We start from the raw sequence: 17,323 nt of genomic DNA, 5'->3' as shown, positions 1-17,323 counted from the left end.
TGGTGAAGATCTTCTCCCAGTCAGTGGGTTGCCTTTTTGTCTTAGTGACAGTGTCCTTTGCTTTGCAGAAGCTTCTCAGTTTCAGTAGGTCCCATTTATTCAATGTTGCCCTTAATGTCTGTGCTGCTGGGGTTATACATAGGAAGCGATCGCCTGTGCCCATCTGTTGTAGGGTACTTCCCACTTTCTCTTCTATCAGGTTCAGTGTGTTCAGACTGATATTGAGGTCTTTGATCCATTTGGACTTGAGTTTTGTGCATGGTGATAGATATGGGTCTATTTTCATTCTTCTACAGGTTGACATCCAGTTGTGCCAGCACCATTTGTTGAAGGTGCTTTCTTTCTTCCATTGTATACTTTTAGCTCCTTTATCGAACATGAGGTGTTCATAGGTTTGTGGGTTGAAATCTGGATCTTCTATATGATTAAAAGTACCTCTTTTTAGTAGCTGATTTGATCCACCTTATTCATATAAATACTTCATGTATAGCTAAATACTGTATGTTTCTTTTAGTGTGGCTTGTTATAGTCTAGAAGCCACATGGAAGACATAATATGTCATCGATTTTTCTTTTATAGTGTTTGGAAAATTTAAAACACTTATAATATCAACATTTTAATCACCAAAATATTCTTTACCTACTGTTTACTTTCAACTCTTCTTCATTGTAATAACTGGAGAATTATCTGGTAATTATAAATTTTGAAGACTTTTCAGAGGCATTTTTATTCTGTGTGCTGCTGTCTTCTTAGGATAGAATTACATGTATGTTGATCTTTGGACATGTTTCTTTTCTCTGTTTTTTTTTTTCCATTTTTAATCCAGGTATTTTTGATTTGTTCTTGGAAGTTTTTTCTATGACTTCTTTCAATGCGTTTATCTTCCTCTTAGCTCTGGTTATTGAAGTCATATGTTACGGCGTTTTTGTACTTGTTTTGTTGTTTTAAATAATATTTTTCTTAATTCTTTGAGAATTTCACCCAATGAAGTTTTGTATTTATTTTATTTAGTTTCATGAAACAGGCAATACATTTTTTATAATCTATTTATATTTCTTGGATGAAATATCTACCTGAATAATTTTGAGGACTGTTAAAAGTGTCTTTTCTTCTGTATAGACAGTTATTTTTACCCCTTTTGTTTTTAATCTCTCCAGCCTAGTATTCATTCACAACTTAGGTATGGATTTGAAATTTCTCCCTAAACTGTCAGGAGTCAGCCTTGGAGGGAAGGGTAGAACCTGCCACAAGTGTAGAAGGCACTTTGTTTTCAGTTAGTAAAGGGAAGAGTTTAATATCTTAATGCTGGTTTTTAGTTCTAAAATCTGTCTGTCTTTCATGGCCATCATCCATCAGAATTACAGCCACATTTCTTGTCCCAAATGATGTTCTTTTCTGGAGAAAAAGACAATTGTAATTGTAGTTACATTAGTAGTTGAGGAGGGGCAGCATCAGTTAATCCTCTTGCTCTCCCTGTATTAACCAACCAGTATTACCCACAGTAGGAGCCTGCATAATAATGGGAAGATCTCTCTTAGGTTTTTGTTTTAATTTTATTTCCTTTATTTATGTGGATATATGCTTGAGTGTATTTCTGTGTGCTATTCAAGTGGACTTACATATGATTGTGTGATACCTTGAGGGTTCTGGGAATTGAACTCTGGACCCATATAAGAGAATTCAGTGCTATTAACTGATGAGTCATCTGTCCAGCTCTTACATCTGGCTTTTAGCAGTATATTGAGAACACATTTGGAGTTAATTTCCTGATTCTTTTTAATGTCTGCACAGTGTTCCATTCTGTAACTGTATCATGATTTAATTATTCCTTGCAGATTTTAGTTTCCTGGGTTATAATCTTGAATCACATTCTTACTAAATATTCATAAAATTGAATCTTAGAAATAAAATTATTGGATTATGATATGTGCATATGTGAAATTATTTTGTGCCTCCACCAAAAATATGGAAGACTATTAGAATATTTATCAGTTTGCAAGCTGATACCTAAATTGTGCTGTGTCGCTGACAGTTTTGACCTGTACTGCTTCTATTATAAATTTTCCTCTCATTTTTCTTTCAAGTATTACTTAACTTTTATTGTATTTTATCATTTATTATGCTATAGAGTCAAACTATTTTTTCTATGATAACTAATTTTCTTAATTCTGTTTATTGAGCAAAATGTCTATTCCCCAGTAATTGAAAATGTCAGATTGATCATCTATAGGTTCTAATATATACTGGTATTTTTTCTGAACTTTATTGTGGTGTGCTGACTTGTCTGTTCTTGCATTTATTTCAGACTTAATTTTCACAACAACAAGGAAATGCATTTGAATATCTGACAGGTTGCCTGGGTTCTTGTTATTCTTTCTCAGTATTTTCATAACCTTTGTGCCTTTTCTATTTCAAGAAACAAAACCAAAATTACATCATGCTTCTGTTTTGAGTACCATTGAATTTATTTAAAGCTGGGAAGAAATTTTGTATTAGTTCAGTTAACTCTTATGTGGAAAAATAGTATGTCCTTTTGCAATACTGTGTAGGTTTTCTTTTAAGAGATCTGATTGTTTTCTTGTCCATTTCATACTATCAATTTTTTTGTTCATGTAAAGTGAATCCTTTCTGGTGCTCTTGTACCTTTTGATTAATAAAGAACTGTTGGTTCCTGTCAAAGAATTGATGAACAATTGGTATGCCCCTGTGGATTTTCCCTTTGTACTTCTATTTTATCACAGAGATCCACTTTATATAACGAATTTATTGGTTGAGCATAGTTTTATTTGGTCAAACCCATAAAAGTTACATGATATGAAAATGATAGTATCTTGTTTTCTTCTTTTCTGAAGTTTAATCACTTAGAGAAGTATTCCCAATAATGGGAACATAAACTAAACTCTCCAAACTACTGGAGACACCTGAACAATTCCTGTCTTCTAGTATTTATTAGGGACTCATTGTACATGGCTTTTTTATTTTTCTTTTTTCTGACCTACATATATGTGTATTCCTGTGTTAAAGTCATTCAGAGATATCTACCACATTTCTCTGAAGAACTAAAAATAATCTCACATCATCTGAGAAGGCACACTTGGACTAATTGCTTTTGCTCAGTGACATGGAATTCAGTTTTCCCAAGTGGTCCTCAGTATGCTATCTACCACTTACTATTATTTCGCAGTTACTTTTTACTTTATGTTTCCATCTTTAATCAGAGTATTCCAGGTACTGTAACTCGCTCAGATGGTTTCCTTTGGAACACTTTGTGGCCGTGTGATGCTGTGACACTCACCTCATGTTCCAATCTTCCGTCTGGATGTGTGCTCTGCTTGGCAGCTCTTCTCTGCGGTAGCAGCGGTCTCAGCTACACTGGGGAGGGAAGGGGAGCTGTACATCTTCTTTGGCAGGAAGAAACATTTCCTGCATGGTGTCCAAAATGAAAATAAATTACCCACTGTGTAGAAACATGGAAGTTATGATATTCTTGATGAAATATCATTAAGCAGTCTCCTGGCAGTCATGCTTTTATAATACCATCAGGCTTATATTTCTATGATGTTTGGGATTTTTTTAACAATTAGATAAAACATTTATTTTGTGAAATCTAACTTTATTTTACACTGTTTATTACTCTTTAATATTTTGTGAATGTTGTGGGATGTATTACAGTTTATTTGTTCCTGCTTTTGTCCTTTATGGTAGTGGTGGGGGCCCAGAATAGAAGTGACTTGGGCATCCATATCAAGCAAGATGGCATAGCCATCATTCTCAAGTTATTTCTTCAAGATGGGACCTTTTCACACTCAAATAAAATTTGATAATTGACATGGCCCTGTGTATTTTCTTTTACAGCAATAAATCCTACGAGTCTGATCATTAATACATGATTCTTTGTCCTTTGCTTGAGGTATAAGCTGATTCTAAATCTCCTGTCTTCCCTTGACCTTTTGCCATGTTAGTTACTTTGTTTTCTTGTAGGTAAGATTGCCCCATTCTCATAGCCCTTCTTTATTTACTTAACTCTTTAATTTGGTTGCTATTCTCTTCCAGGTTCTTGATGTACTTTAACAAAGAAAACCCAAAGAAGTTGAAGGCTTTTAAAATACCAAGTAGGGCAGAAAAATTACCTCACTTGTTTTCACGTGTGACACTTATGAACAATCATCAATTCAGTATTTGTTTTTCTGGCAGGAATATTCATTATTGACTCATCCTTTCTATTTCCTTCCTTGTAACCTTGAAAGCAGTGCACAGTGAATGGAAAATGAAATTTAAAACATAGAGAAGAGATTGGGGGTCATCAGAAGGTGGTATTATGGTTTCTCAAAATTAGCTTAGCGTCTGTGATATTTGTTAGTCAAACAAACTTTAGGTATTAAATCAACAGTATATTGACAGTGGTTCAAAATTCAAATGCCGCCCAGGCACTCGCCTACTTCAGCAGCAATGTAAATAGGATCACATTAAACATTCTTATTGCTGATGTTATCATGATTTTGATTTAGTTCCTACAAACAATTTTATTGCTTTTATCTTTACACTTCAAACTAATCACCTTCTGCTGTCATCTCACTCTTCTTCTGGGTAAGAGTTACGCATTTGAGCATAGTAAGATATTCAGAGTTTTACCTCACTTGACAGTTTATACAACTGTTTCATACACATAATCTCGTTTGATTTTTACATCGCCATGTGGTATTCATAAAAGAATTTGTAGATCTATTTTCCAATGATGCCTGGAGGTTCCAATGATTTCAGAAGTAGTCTAGAGGGGTGACACATATGGCTAATCATATGGGCACCCCGGGCCTTGGGTGCTGCATATGTCCTTTGTTCCTCATCTATTGTTGTTGGATTTGATTTTTTAAGTAAAAAAATAGTGGAATAAAAGTTTAGTTACTACTGTATCCATTTGTTTTCTTTTTGAACTTTAATTGCAGCACGAATCAATGGCAACATTCAGAAACATATGGAGTGGGTATGAAATTCAAACCCGCAATGGGAAGGAATAAGGAGAGTGGGGAAAGGTGACTGAATGAGCAGAATGTGATGCAAATGGCTGCAAGCATCAGAAATGCCGCTGTCCCCTGTTGCTGGTGCTATTTTAATAACCAAATCTATGGAGGATATTAATACTGTCAAGAAGAAGATAAAAGTAGGGTATATGTGGGTGCCTTTTGTTTCTAAAGCTAATATTCTCAGCATATATGTGTGATTTGTGTATGTAATAATAATAAGACTGGCCACGGCTCTAAGATAACCTTCCTCTTGGAGCTGGAGAGATAGAGCAGGGTTATGAGAACTAACTGTTTTTGCAGAGGACCTAGGTTTGGTTCACAGTTCCCACCTCACACAGCTTGTAATTAAGTTCTAGGGCTTAAGATGTCCTCTGGCATCTGAGGAGATCTGCGAGCAAGTGGTGTTCTGGTACACACGACACAACCTACACATACACACACATGCACATGTATAAAAATATTAAACAAGGGGCTGGAGAGATGGCTCAATGGTTAAGAGCATTGCCTGCTCTTCCAAAGGTCCTGAGTTCAATTCCCAGCAACCACATGGTGGCTCACAACCATCTGTAATGGGGTCTGGTGCCCTCTTCTGGCCTGCAGGCATATACACAGACAGAATATTGTATACATAATAAATAAATATTTTTTTAAAAAACATTAAACAAATATTTGCTTTTAAACAAAACAAAAAGCCTTCTTCATAGATGTCAGAAGCCAGAGCTATAGAGCTACTACTTTGGGAAGGACATGAGGGACGTAACCACTTGCTCTGATAGCGCTGTAGGTACTACAAGACTTGGGGATGGCATGGGCACTGTGCTTCCATGGTGAGCTCTTGCTCTATAGCTTCATTGCTGATGTTAGGTCACTCTATGCTGATTCTTTCCATTTACTTTTGTCAGTGTAAATGCTATGAACTTTAGATAAAAAAGAAACATGACTCATGTCAGGTATAATTCTTACTTTGAATTGTGGCTGTTTAAATTGAATCAAAGAACTAAAATGCAGGGATTTCCTGGAGGTATATTAAACTTTTTGGTATCTTATGGTTTAGTTTGTGATGATCCTAAAGGAATATTCTGGAATTGAAATGTAACTAATCTATGACTTTAGTAGTAACATCTAACTTTGAGTAAATTATACTTACACTAGTTAGACATTAGTATAATGCAGAGATTTCTCTTCCCTGTGATGTTCTGGCTTCCACGTCTGGCTTTTTTGCCACCATCTCCCATGGCCAGGACCCAAAGCCTTGGGATGAAGGGAGAAGATGCTCTCCGTTCTCAACATGCCTACCTTTTGTACTCACAAAGCATGCCAGCAGATGTTGTATTGAATTGATGAAAGGCAGAAGCCAAATGAGCATAGCAATCCTTCTTTAAATGGACTGGGCCCAATTGAACACACATATGTCTACAAGCACTCTCTAGGTCTGGCTCAAGGCCAATGGGAACGACAATTGTTTGCTTCAGCAGAGGCACATGCTCCTAATCCATTGTGATGGAGGAACATATGGTTTTACTTACACATAAGTATTTTTCTGAGAAGGCCATCATCACTCCAAAGGGAAGGTTGCCTCTGCATCTCCACTTGAATTCTTAATCTTTTATCATTTTAGGAGGTGGCATGAGGACTAAGGTGAGCTTGCACCTGCCCTGAGGGTCTTGGCACTACCTGCGTGTAATATGGATTTGCCTAACACTCGTGCCTTCTTGGTACAGTTGATAACTAACAGTGCTAAGTATTTCAGATCTAACCATCTTCTGCTGCTGGCGGAAAGTCACTACTTTCCTAGTGCGTAGAAAAAACCCTACCAGCAAAAAAGGTGTCCTTTTTTTTTTTTTTAAATAACAAAGCATGCTTGGATTAAAGGCTATGATACAAAAAACTCACAAACTAAATGCCAGTGAAACAGCCCAATTAGAAATGAATTGTGGAACCAAAAGGAAAGTCCCTTATGAGGAAATACAGATGACCCTTGAAACAGTGCTCAGTATCCCTCGACATGGGGGAAATGCAGAGTAAAATGTGCTGAAGATGCGAATCGTTTCAGTCTGCATGACCATCTTCAGGACCACAAATGGCAACAAGCTCTGTCTCGAGTGCAGGGGAGGCAAATTTTATTCTCTCTTGATAGGTGTGTAAACAGTGCGCCACTCTGGAAATCTATGCATAGATTCCACGAGGACGTATGAGAAATATATCCACATATGACACAGCTGTACCACTCCTTGACATGTACCCCAAAGACTTTTATTGCAGAATTCCTTGCATAGCCACATTCATTATTGTCCTATTCACAAACACCTAAGAAATGATCTCCTAGATGACTGATGAATGAATGATGCAAATGTGGCACATATACACAAAGGAATAGTGCTCTGAAGTAAAGAAACCACAAAATCTGCAGCTAAGTGGATGGATTTGGAAAAAATTATACCTACTGAGGTAACTCAGGCCCCAAGGGACACATGTTACATGCTCACTCATGTGAGAATCTAGCTTCAAGTTTCTGTGTTGTTTAACATGGAGTACATGTGGAAGCTCAAAAATTGAAAACAGGCCTATGCCGAGGATACATACTTATGAAGGAGGTAGGACAGCGGGGTAAAATGAAAGTAGAATGGAGAAGTACTGGGCCCAGGGAAGTTCTAATGGGTAATAAAAAGATGGAAATGAGGAGATGAAGGGTCAAGGGATGATTTACGCACAATGAAATACACACGAGGAAGCTACTTGGGAAACTGCTGTTTTGCAATCTAAATAGAACAATAGAACATACATGATACAACAGAGCAATGGAAAAATACTAAGAGCAAAAGGCTCAAGCAGGAACTGAGAAAGGGGATGGAGAAAAGGAGGCCTAAAGTCTGGGTTAACCAAAACTAGGATGTGCAATGAGGTCTCCTGAAACCCTGTAAAAAAAAAAAAATTAAAGGAATTTGAACAGAAACATCACACTTTAGTGAACAGTTTTGTTTTAAGATAACATGAGTTATTAAATATTTCAATGCTAAACATTGGTTTTCTCCCTACAAAAGTTTGGTCACAGAGGCCCCTGTGACCCTCAAAACAATATAGCCTATTGCCGTTGTTCTTGGTTGTCCACCATAACTCAATAATAAGACAATTATTGAATACACCACTCTCTTTGGTTACAGAACAAGAAATCAAACTTGATATGATCAGGAAAATCTGGCCAACTAGCTTTCATAGTACTGGAAGGTGCTATGTAGGCTTCTGATGTAGGAGGGCCTTCTGTCTATTTGTTACTTTCATTGGTTAATAAAGAAACTGCCTTGGCTTTTTGATAGGGCAGAATTTAGATAGGTGGAGTAGTCAGAACAGAATGCTGGGAGAAAGAAAGCTGAGTCAGGCAGACACCATAGCTCTCCTCTCCGAGATGGATGCAGTTTAGAATCTTCCTGTTAAGCCACCACCTCGTGGTGCTACATAGATTATTAAAAATGGGTTAATCAAGATGTGAGAATTAGCCAATAAGAGGCTGGAACTAATGGGCCAGGCAATGTTTAAATGAATACAATTTGTCTTTTGTTATTTCAGGGCATAAGCTAGCCAGGCAGCCGGGAGCTGGGCGGCAGGAACACTGCCCACAGCTCCTACTACAGGCTTCTGTGGGTGAAAAGGAATCAGTGGTCTTACCATGTCCTGGATGCTGCATTATGTAATAAGGACCTACTAGTGCTATAGTCACAGGACTTTATAAGGTAACCTACCACTCTCTTGATGTGATTTGAGGCTTCCTCCACAGGAGGGAATTCATACCTATTACTGTTCACATAGTCAAAAATGACTAGAGAAATCATAGGTCCTAGGGATGATCATATCAATGTTTTTCTAAATGGTCATGTGGTCAAACTGTCTTCTGAATATTCCTGTTTGAATTCATAAATTTGTGTTGCTTCCAACTTGTTTAGAGAAGCTTCTTATTGCAGTAAGAAATGTATGGCTGTTCAAACTGATGAAATGATGATGAAGGCTAGTAGCAGGTGAGACATATAAATCTACTCTCCCCCAGCTCAGAGAACAGCACAGAAGTAAAATGCTGTTCTTTGGACTTCACCTGGGTGTTGCACTACATGAACTCACAGTAGCTGTGCTTACTTCCCAAGATACAGTTAAAATAAAGCTAACCAAGTTTAAATATAGACTGGGGAGGTCCTGAGGCTTCACTTTAACTGAAGAACTATTGGTTATTGGTGGTTGCTGGGAAAAGAAGGGTCACTTTTCATTAGGAGTGTGGCTAGTGGTAGAGATAAACCCAAACCTATATGGTAATTGTAGTTGTGAGTTAAAAATAAACTAACCAAGGAGGGCATGAAGTCCGGACATGCTATATGGGGGACTGGAAGGGAATTGGAGGTTGGACCTGAGGGAGAGTTATGATCAAATTCTCTGTAGAAATGTACAAACTTTTCAAAGAAGAAATAAAAATATAACATTGAAAAACTCTCAGATAAGGAAGTATTTGCAGGGCACTGAAAACAACAAGCAGACAGGACAGTTGTGAAGGTGACATAGTACTATTGAATTACACCAGGGATGGCCACAGAAGGACATTATGAATAATAACCAATTCATTGTGGCAGAAACTTAAGTATAATACAGGCATATACATGAGTGATTTTGTGAGTTCATCCCATGCTTATCAACAACTCCTAGGTCCTCTGTGGTCAGGGTTAATGCTGTGTTTCAAGTTCTCTTGGCTAGAGGCCATGAAAAATCCTCCCTCCCTGTCTTTTCTGGAGTCAGGACACACCTGAAAGACATGCATTTCCTCCTTTGGTCATAAGCAAAGCCTCTGAAAACAGGTTGACAGGAGGTGATTGACACCTCCTCCAGTGTTCGTTTTGCTCGAGGAAACAACCAAAAGCCCCTGGTGAGGAGGTGAAGATCTATTGTCCATGAAGGATCTGAGTTTCAGCTTCCTGCTTAGCACTCCTGCAATTTGCCTTTATTTTTTCAAGATGCAAATAGCACTCACTGGCTTCACCGACCTTCTGTTGCTCTTGTCATTCCTGCAGCCATGTTGAGAAAATGGCATCTGCACAAAAGGTCAAATATTTGTCATGTAATAAACTACATTTCCTTTGCTTGGAATTATTTCTAACTATGCTGTACGAAGTTGGGTTACCCAATCTCCACAGTCCAGTTTGTGGGACTCATAATGAATGGACCCACTGCATGGAAACTTTGAATTGGTTTCCTGGAGGTAACGTGTTATTAAAATTTTCAAGGTTTGTTTACTTTGTTGTATTTCTGGACCTCCAACATTTTTGAAGATTTGGGGTATGGCAACACATTCATTCAAAAAAAAAAAAGGAAAAAATAAAGCTACAGCATTTTTAGGAATATTTGTGAACCTAATGAAAAATTTTAAGTATTCAGAATTATCTCTCCATTTATTGGTAGGAAAATATATAGATATTTGTTCTTTTGGTCCATTTAATGTTTATTATAACAAAATATCTGTGGCTGGGGTACATTTTGAAGAAAAAAAACTATAAAACTCTGTTGCTATTATGAAGACTGGGAATTACCAGCATAATAGTCTAGGAAAGATCCCTGGCTGCATGACAACAGAATAGAGAAATGGAGAGGATTGGTCTCACTGTAGATAGCTAAGCACATTGTATTGATAGATTTATTATTATTATTATTATTATTATTGCCAATGTGTCAAAAAACCTTTATTCCTTTGTACAGCCTCATGCTTTCTTGCCAGCTGCCTTTGAAGAAGGCATTTCTGGGCTGGGGTTTTTTGACCCTTCTGACCTTTAGCGGGAGGTGCTGCCTTCTGGCCTGCAGCCTTCTTGGCGGGTTCTGTCACCTTCTTGGGTGGAACTTTACCCTTAGCAGCAGCTGCTGCTGCAGCCGCAGCTGCAATGGCAGCCTTAGCAACAGGTGCCTTTTTGGGAGAGGCTTTCAGGATCGCTGCTCTCTGTAGTTTCTTGACTTCAGTCTTGATGATTCTGTTCCTCATTTTCTTTGCCTTCATGACTTTGAAACGATCAAAATCTGTCATCATGGTTTTCCTTTCTCTGGCATCAATCTTCTTGGCCCATCTTGTGGCTGCCTATTTCGTATTGATATCTGCCTTCTCCCAAGCTTTCCGTATATACTTCTTTCAGGCACTGTGTGGGAACTTGAGGATGAAGTCAGTGAGCTGCATGCATTTGAAAGGCATGGCCTGTCTCCTCACCCGAGTACAGGGTCCATCCACCAGAGCCCGGTTCTGATCAATAACATCGACAATCGCGACCAGCTTTCCAGCATGAGGCCCAAAGGAGACGTAGGCCACCTGGCCAACCTCCACGAAGCGTGTGATAGCTTTATTTTTAACTACTAAATCTTTTCTAAATTTATTTTTTTTTAAACAAACAATCTTTCCTTTTTTTACATACTAATTTCAGTTCCCACTCCCTCACCTCCCCCTGCTCCCTCCACCTCTCCCAATCTACCTCTCATCCACTCCTTAGAATGGTAAGGCTTCCCATGGGGAGGGGAGTCAACAAAGTCTAGCACATAATTTTGAGGCAGGACCAAGGCCCTCCTCACCATATCTAGGCTGAGTATATATCTGTTGAGGGAGCTGTGGGCTACGTTCCTGCCGCCTGGCTCATGGCTGCCTGGCTAGCTTATGCCCCAAAATAACAACACACAAACTGTATTCATATAAACACTGCTTGGCCCATTTCTATTGTGTGTAGCACCACGAGATGCACTTACCGGGAAGATTCTAGCATCCTGGGCCGGAGCTTCATCGCATCTGCCCCAGAGAGGAGAGGAAATGGCGTCTGTCTGAGGCATCTTACCTCATTTCCTCTTCCTCCCAGAATTCTGTATACTCCACCCACCTAAGGGCTGGCCTATCAAATGGGCCAAGGCAGTTTCTTTATTAACCAATGACCTTCCTCCATCATTTCCCCTTTTTCTGTTTAAACAACAAAAAAAGGGAAGGCTTTAATGTTAACATAGCACATGCCTTTAATCCCAATGTCTGGGAGGCAGAGACAGGTGGATCTCTGAGAGTTCAAGGACAGCCTGGTCTACAGAGTTATTCCAGGACAAAGATATACAGAGAAATTGTCTCAAAGAAAGTAAAAGTAAAAGAAATAGAGGTTAAAATAAAGCCGCACAAAGATGGAAAATACACAGAGAATCATGATACTGTATGCTATTATGCTCTCTTTGAATTGTCTGAATGCGGAGGAAGGAGCAACAGATGCTAAAAGATTTGTTTATAAATGCTGCTGAACTAATCCAACATAGATATTTTGAAAATACCTTGACTTCAGAATTTGGATCTAAGGATATGATACTTTGGAAAAGAGATTCTTCTTTTGTTTTCACAGAGGATGAGACCCTGTTGATTGCTTCTATCCCCATATGGTATGATAGACCACACCCTCCTTAAAGGTTGCTGTGAATACCTTTAAAAAATACTTCACTTGACTGCTAACTGAGATGAATCTGGCACACAGGTTATACCATGAAAGGCCTAAATAACAGCGCCCCATACAGCAGGAAGCAGTTTGGAGAGAAATAACTGTGCCCATATTCCCAAATATTGTTTATAAATGTTCTTTTAAATTTAAAGGGGGATATGATATAGATATGAATAATTTGCATTGGTGTGGATTTAAGGTCAATTTTGTTATATGTATATGCATATTTCTAATCTTGATTAAGGTATTGTGATTGTGTAGTTCATTTAAAAATGTAATGTATATAGATTGCTAATGGATAGTCACCAATAATAGTAAAGCTTGTAGTCATGTTAGTTAGATTTTCTAGATATATAGAGATATATTTCAGTTGGATAGACATTCTTCATATCTTTCAAAACTACAGAATATGGCATTTTATTTTAAATGTTTTAATAATTTAGGGTTTTTCATGACAATGAGACACGTCTGCTCCCGGCAGCACCAATCTACTTCAAGAAGAAGATGGGCATCGAAGAGGCACCTTATGGAGTTTGAAAGTCATTTGGGCAAGAAACTGCTCTTGCCTGGACTGTTGCATAAACTGGACACAGAGAACCTGCAGAGAGAAGACTGCTGAACTTGCCTAAAGGTGAGATGATCTTTTGGGGTTCCTGATTCATAAAAGAGTCTGCGAGACATTCTGCAGGACACAACAGAAAGTGACTTACTGTCTTTGAAATTTCCTGCTTTATGGAAAAGTCTACTGGATACTATGGGCCTGAAGGCTGAAGATGGATGCCCCAATGGTACAAAAGAACTTTGGGTGACTGTCCAGACAGCGAGATGTCTCTGTCATTTCTAGAGGTTTGGACTTCTTGTTTGCTTACGTAATATTATATCCTTTGATGGAGTCTTTGATGGAGTTGAAGAATATATAGATAGTTATAGTTTTTCTTAGTTATGATATGAAATAGATATAAATATTGTAACTGTAATTCTTACTTGATAACTGTTTTGTTATATGTAATTTTACTATGTTAAAATGAAAGCCTTTCTTTTTTGTTTAAACAGAAAAAGGGGAAATGATGTAAGTGGGTCATTTGTCTATCTGTTGCTTTCATTGGTTAATTAATAAAGAAACTGCTTGGCCTTGGATAGGACAGAAAATTAGGTAGGCAGAGTAGACAGAACAGAATGCTGGGAGAAAAAAGCCAAGTCAGGCAGTCACCATGATTCTCTCACTCCAGACAGACACAGGTTAAGATCCTCCCTGGTAAGCCACCAGCTTGTGATGCAACACAGATTATTAGAAATGGGTTAAAGCAAGATGAAAGAATTAGCCAATAAGAGGCTAGAACTTATGGGTCAGGCAGTGTTTAAAAGAATACAGTTTCCGTGTAACTATTTCAGGTATAAAGCTAGCCAGGTGATGGGATGCAGCCCGCCGCAGCTCCTCACAACATGTATCCCTCCAAAGAGAATGGGCTCCAAAAATCTAGTTCAAGCATTAGAGAAAAATGCTAGTTCTACTGCCAGTAGCCCCACGGACTGCCCCAGCTATACCACTGTCAGCCACATTCAGAGGGCCTAGTTTTGTCCAATGCTGGTTTCCCCGCTGTCAGTTCAAAGACAGTGAGCTCCCATTAGTTCAGGTAAGATGCCTCGGTGGGTATCCCCATCATCGTCTTCACCCCTTTGCTCATATTATCACTCCTCCCCCTCTTTGACTGGGCTTTGGGAGCTCTGGGATGCAGAGATACAGTGCTTCACTGTGAATCTCTGCATCTGCTTTCGTCAGTTGCTGAATGAAGATTCTGTAATGACAAGGTAGTTATCAATCCGATTACAGGGGAGGGTATAGCGCCTGAACTACTGGACGGTATGTGAGCCAGGAAAGGGGCTGGAGTTAAACACATACACACACAGACAGAGACAGAGGTCATCCTTGAAAGAAGAATTCCAACTGTATTATGCTCCAGGGAAGCTTATATAGGGATCCTTAACTTATAGCCATGCCCGGCTCTTGGGATTTTCCAGCAGTAAAACCCACCAGAAACCACTCCCCTGTCATCAGGAACTCATGAGTGTCTCGTGCTCAGAGCAGTTGCAGGAACAGGAAAACAAGTTGTTTACTTCATTCACTCCAGCAGGAAAAGGGTCTGAGGCCAGCAAAGAAAGTCAAAGGGCCACGAGTCTGCAGCCCCCAAAAGGAGCGCAGTTGGGAAATCAACCTACCTTAAGACCCAGCAATGCCACTCTTGGAGACATACCCAAAGGATGTGCAATCATATTACAAGGGCATTTGCTCAACTATGTTCATAGCAGCATTATTTGTAATATGTAGAACCTGGAGACAAGAACCGACTCTTAGGAAAGCTAATTAGTTTGTCAGTTACTTCTAAGGTAATGCTTCTAAGCTCTATTCATTTCCCCTAACTCACTTCTTTAAAATGATCTATTTTATGTTTTGACAATTATGTACATGTATATAATGAATTTTAGTCCTTCTCATTCCTTTTGCCCTCCTTTCTTCAAATTCCTTTCTACTTTCATGACTTTCTGTATGTGTGACGTACTGAATTTAAATGAAGTTTCCTGAATGAACATGCATGTGAGGTTATATACTGGAGCATCGACAGCTCTTCAGAGGTTACAGCACTAAGAAAATAATACCATTTATCTCAGCTATGATTATCTATCCATAGTTCCTTAGGTAAGGGTACAACCTTACGAAACCTTATACTTTCATTATGAAATGATGACTTGCCCAATTTTATTTAGGTAACGATGCAATGAGTTCATGAGTGCACTGGCTGGCTTGTGTTCAAAAGACCCTGCTTTGGAGCAGCCCCCTGTTTCTCCATCTTGGTCCCTAAGACCCTTTCTGTCCTCCTTTCTGTAATGTTCTTTGAGCTTTTTGAGCATGTAGTAATTATATACATGTTCCAGTTAGAGTCATGCATTCCTATCATTTTTACTCTGCACTTTGTCAAGTTGTGGGTCTCTGTATCAACTACAATCCACTGAAAAATAATCTTCTCTGATGAAGGATGAGATCCGCACTAATCAATGGGTAGAAAGACAAGTAGTTAGAAGGGAGCTTGATACTTTGTCTGTTTAACAGAACAAAGCAGTTGGTTATTCCCCCAGGCCTATGACTTTCCTAACCATGGCTTCTTGGCCAGATTTGCAGTACCAAGCATGAGTTCCATCCTGTGTAGCATAAAGTAATGGGTTACTTCAATAACATTCATGCTGTTATCATATCAATAGACCAGCCTTGTTACACAATTAGTATTATAGCTCATAGGGTTCATAACTAGATAAGATTGCTGATTTTTTTCTATAATACCTTTTTGGCTTCTGAGAGGAGCATTCTCCTCTGTATATAATACCAGTATTCAAACTCTTTTGTTACAATTATTATATAGATTTTTGGTTAGCTTATAAAGTAGAAAGTTTTTATGTTGTTTTCCAAACATCCTTGATGTTAGTTATTGCTCCCTTAAAACCGCTTCCACATAAAGATTTTCCTCCCATTACTCTCTTTCCCCAGTTTATACACACTGCGTTCTACTATTTCCCCTTCCTTAGCTTCCTCCTCCATGGCCCTTTGTAGTTCTCTGGATTTTACAGGTGCTTCAAATCAAACAGACCGATTCTGGAGTCAAAGCTAGGATCCATATATGAAACTATGTGACGCTAGTCTTTCTGTTTCTGGGTTAACCTCACTCAGTACAATTTTTACAGTTTGATAATTTTCCTGCAAGTTTCATTTTTTATACAGATGTATAAAATTCCATTGTGTTTATGTACCCCATGTTGATTATTTGTTTATCAGTTGTTTGACACTGAGGTTGTTTCAATTTCCTAGATATTGTGAATACAGCAGTCTCTCTGGAGTAGGGTATCTAGTCCTTTGGGTATATGCCCCAGAGTGGCATGCTGAGATATAGAATACGTTTATGTCTAGCTTTTCAAAGGAGTCTCCAAACTGATTTTTATGGTGGCTGTATGAGTTTTCACTCCCACTAATAGAAAATCAGTCTTCACCTTCCCCACATCCTCACCAGTATTTGTTGTCTTTTGTTTTCTTTCTTTTAAATATAATTTTTAAAAATTCATTACACAATTTTATAACTTCCTCTTTCTTCTTCCTCCCTCCAAGTCCTCTCATGTGCCTCCCTTCTCTGTTTTAAATTCATGGTTCCTTTTTCTTTGTTATTACACACGCACACACAAACACACACACATATTAGATAGATAGATAGATAGATAGATAGATAGATAGATAGATAGATAGATGGTATTTCTAATAATATATATTCCTAAACATAGAAATCAACCTGTATGGTCCAAAAAATATTAGTTTTATGTTTATATTTTAATAACTGACCATTTTGTATCGGCTAACCAATGGATTGGCTAGCCAGTCTGACCGAGATAAGACGAGGTCTCAAAGTAATTTTTATTTTAATTTTTGTGATGTTGAAGGATGTTATACACTTTGAAAGAATCCAGTTTGGTCACTTGTGTTTCTTTTTTGAGACCTTTCTGTTCGGTTCCATAACTCCTTTTTTTTATATTTCACTCTATGTGTATGGGCATTTTGTTTGCTTGTATATACATACACCAAGTGCAGGCAGTAACCTGCGGAAATCAGAAGATGTCATCATAGTCCCTGGAGCTGTAGTCACAAATAGTTCCAAGGGTCCTGTGAATCAAACCCAGGTCCTCTTGAAGATCAACCAATGCAGCTGAGGAGAGGGAGCCTGAAATGGCCCTATTCTATAGCCACACTGATGAATATCTTGCATATCACCATAGACCCTTCATCTGGCGATGGATGAA

At 38.4% G+C, this 17,323-nt stretch overlaps 1 pseudogene; it reads right to left on the bottom strand.

Annotated features, from left to right (window-relative positions):
• Positions 1-10,750: 10,750 nt before the first annotated feature.
• On the bottom strand, positions 10,751-16,079 carry LOC126505823 (60S ribosomal protein L14-like; annotated as a pseudogene).
• Between the last annotated feature and the right edge of the window lie 1,244 nt (positions 16,080-17,323).

This window comes from Alexandromys fortis, unplaced genomic scaffold (genome assembly GCF_014885135.2).
Source record: "Alexandromys fortis isolate MF-2015 unplaced genomic scaffold, M_Fortis_MF-2015_v1.1 scaffold_4, whole genome shotgun sequence".
Lineage (NCBI taxonomy): Eukaryota > Metazoa > Chordata > Mammalia > Rodentia > Cricetidae > Alexandromys > Alexandromys fortis.
This window is presented reverse-complemented; position numbering and strand designations above follow the sequence as displayed.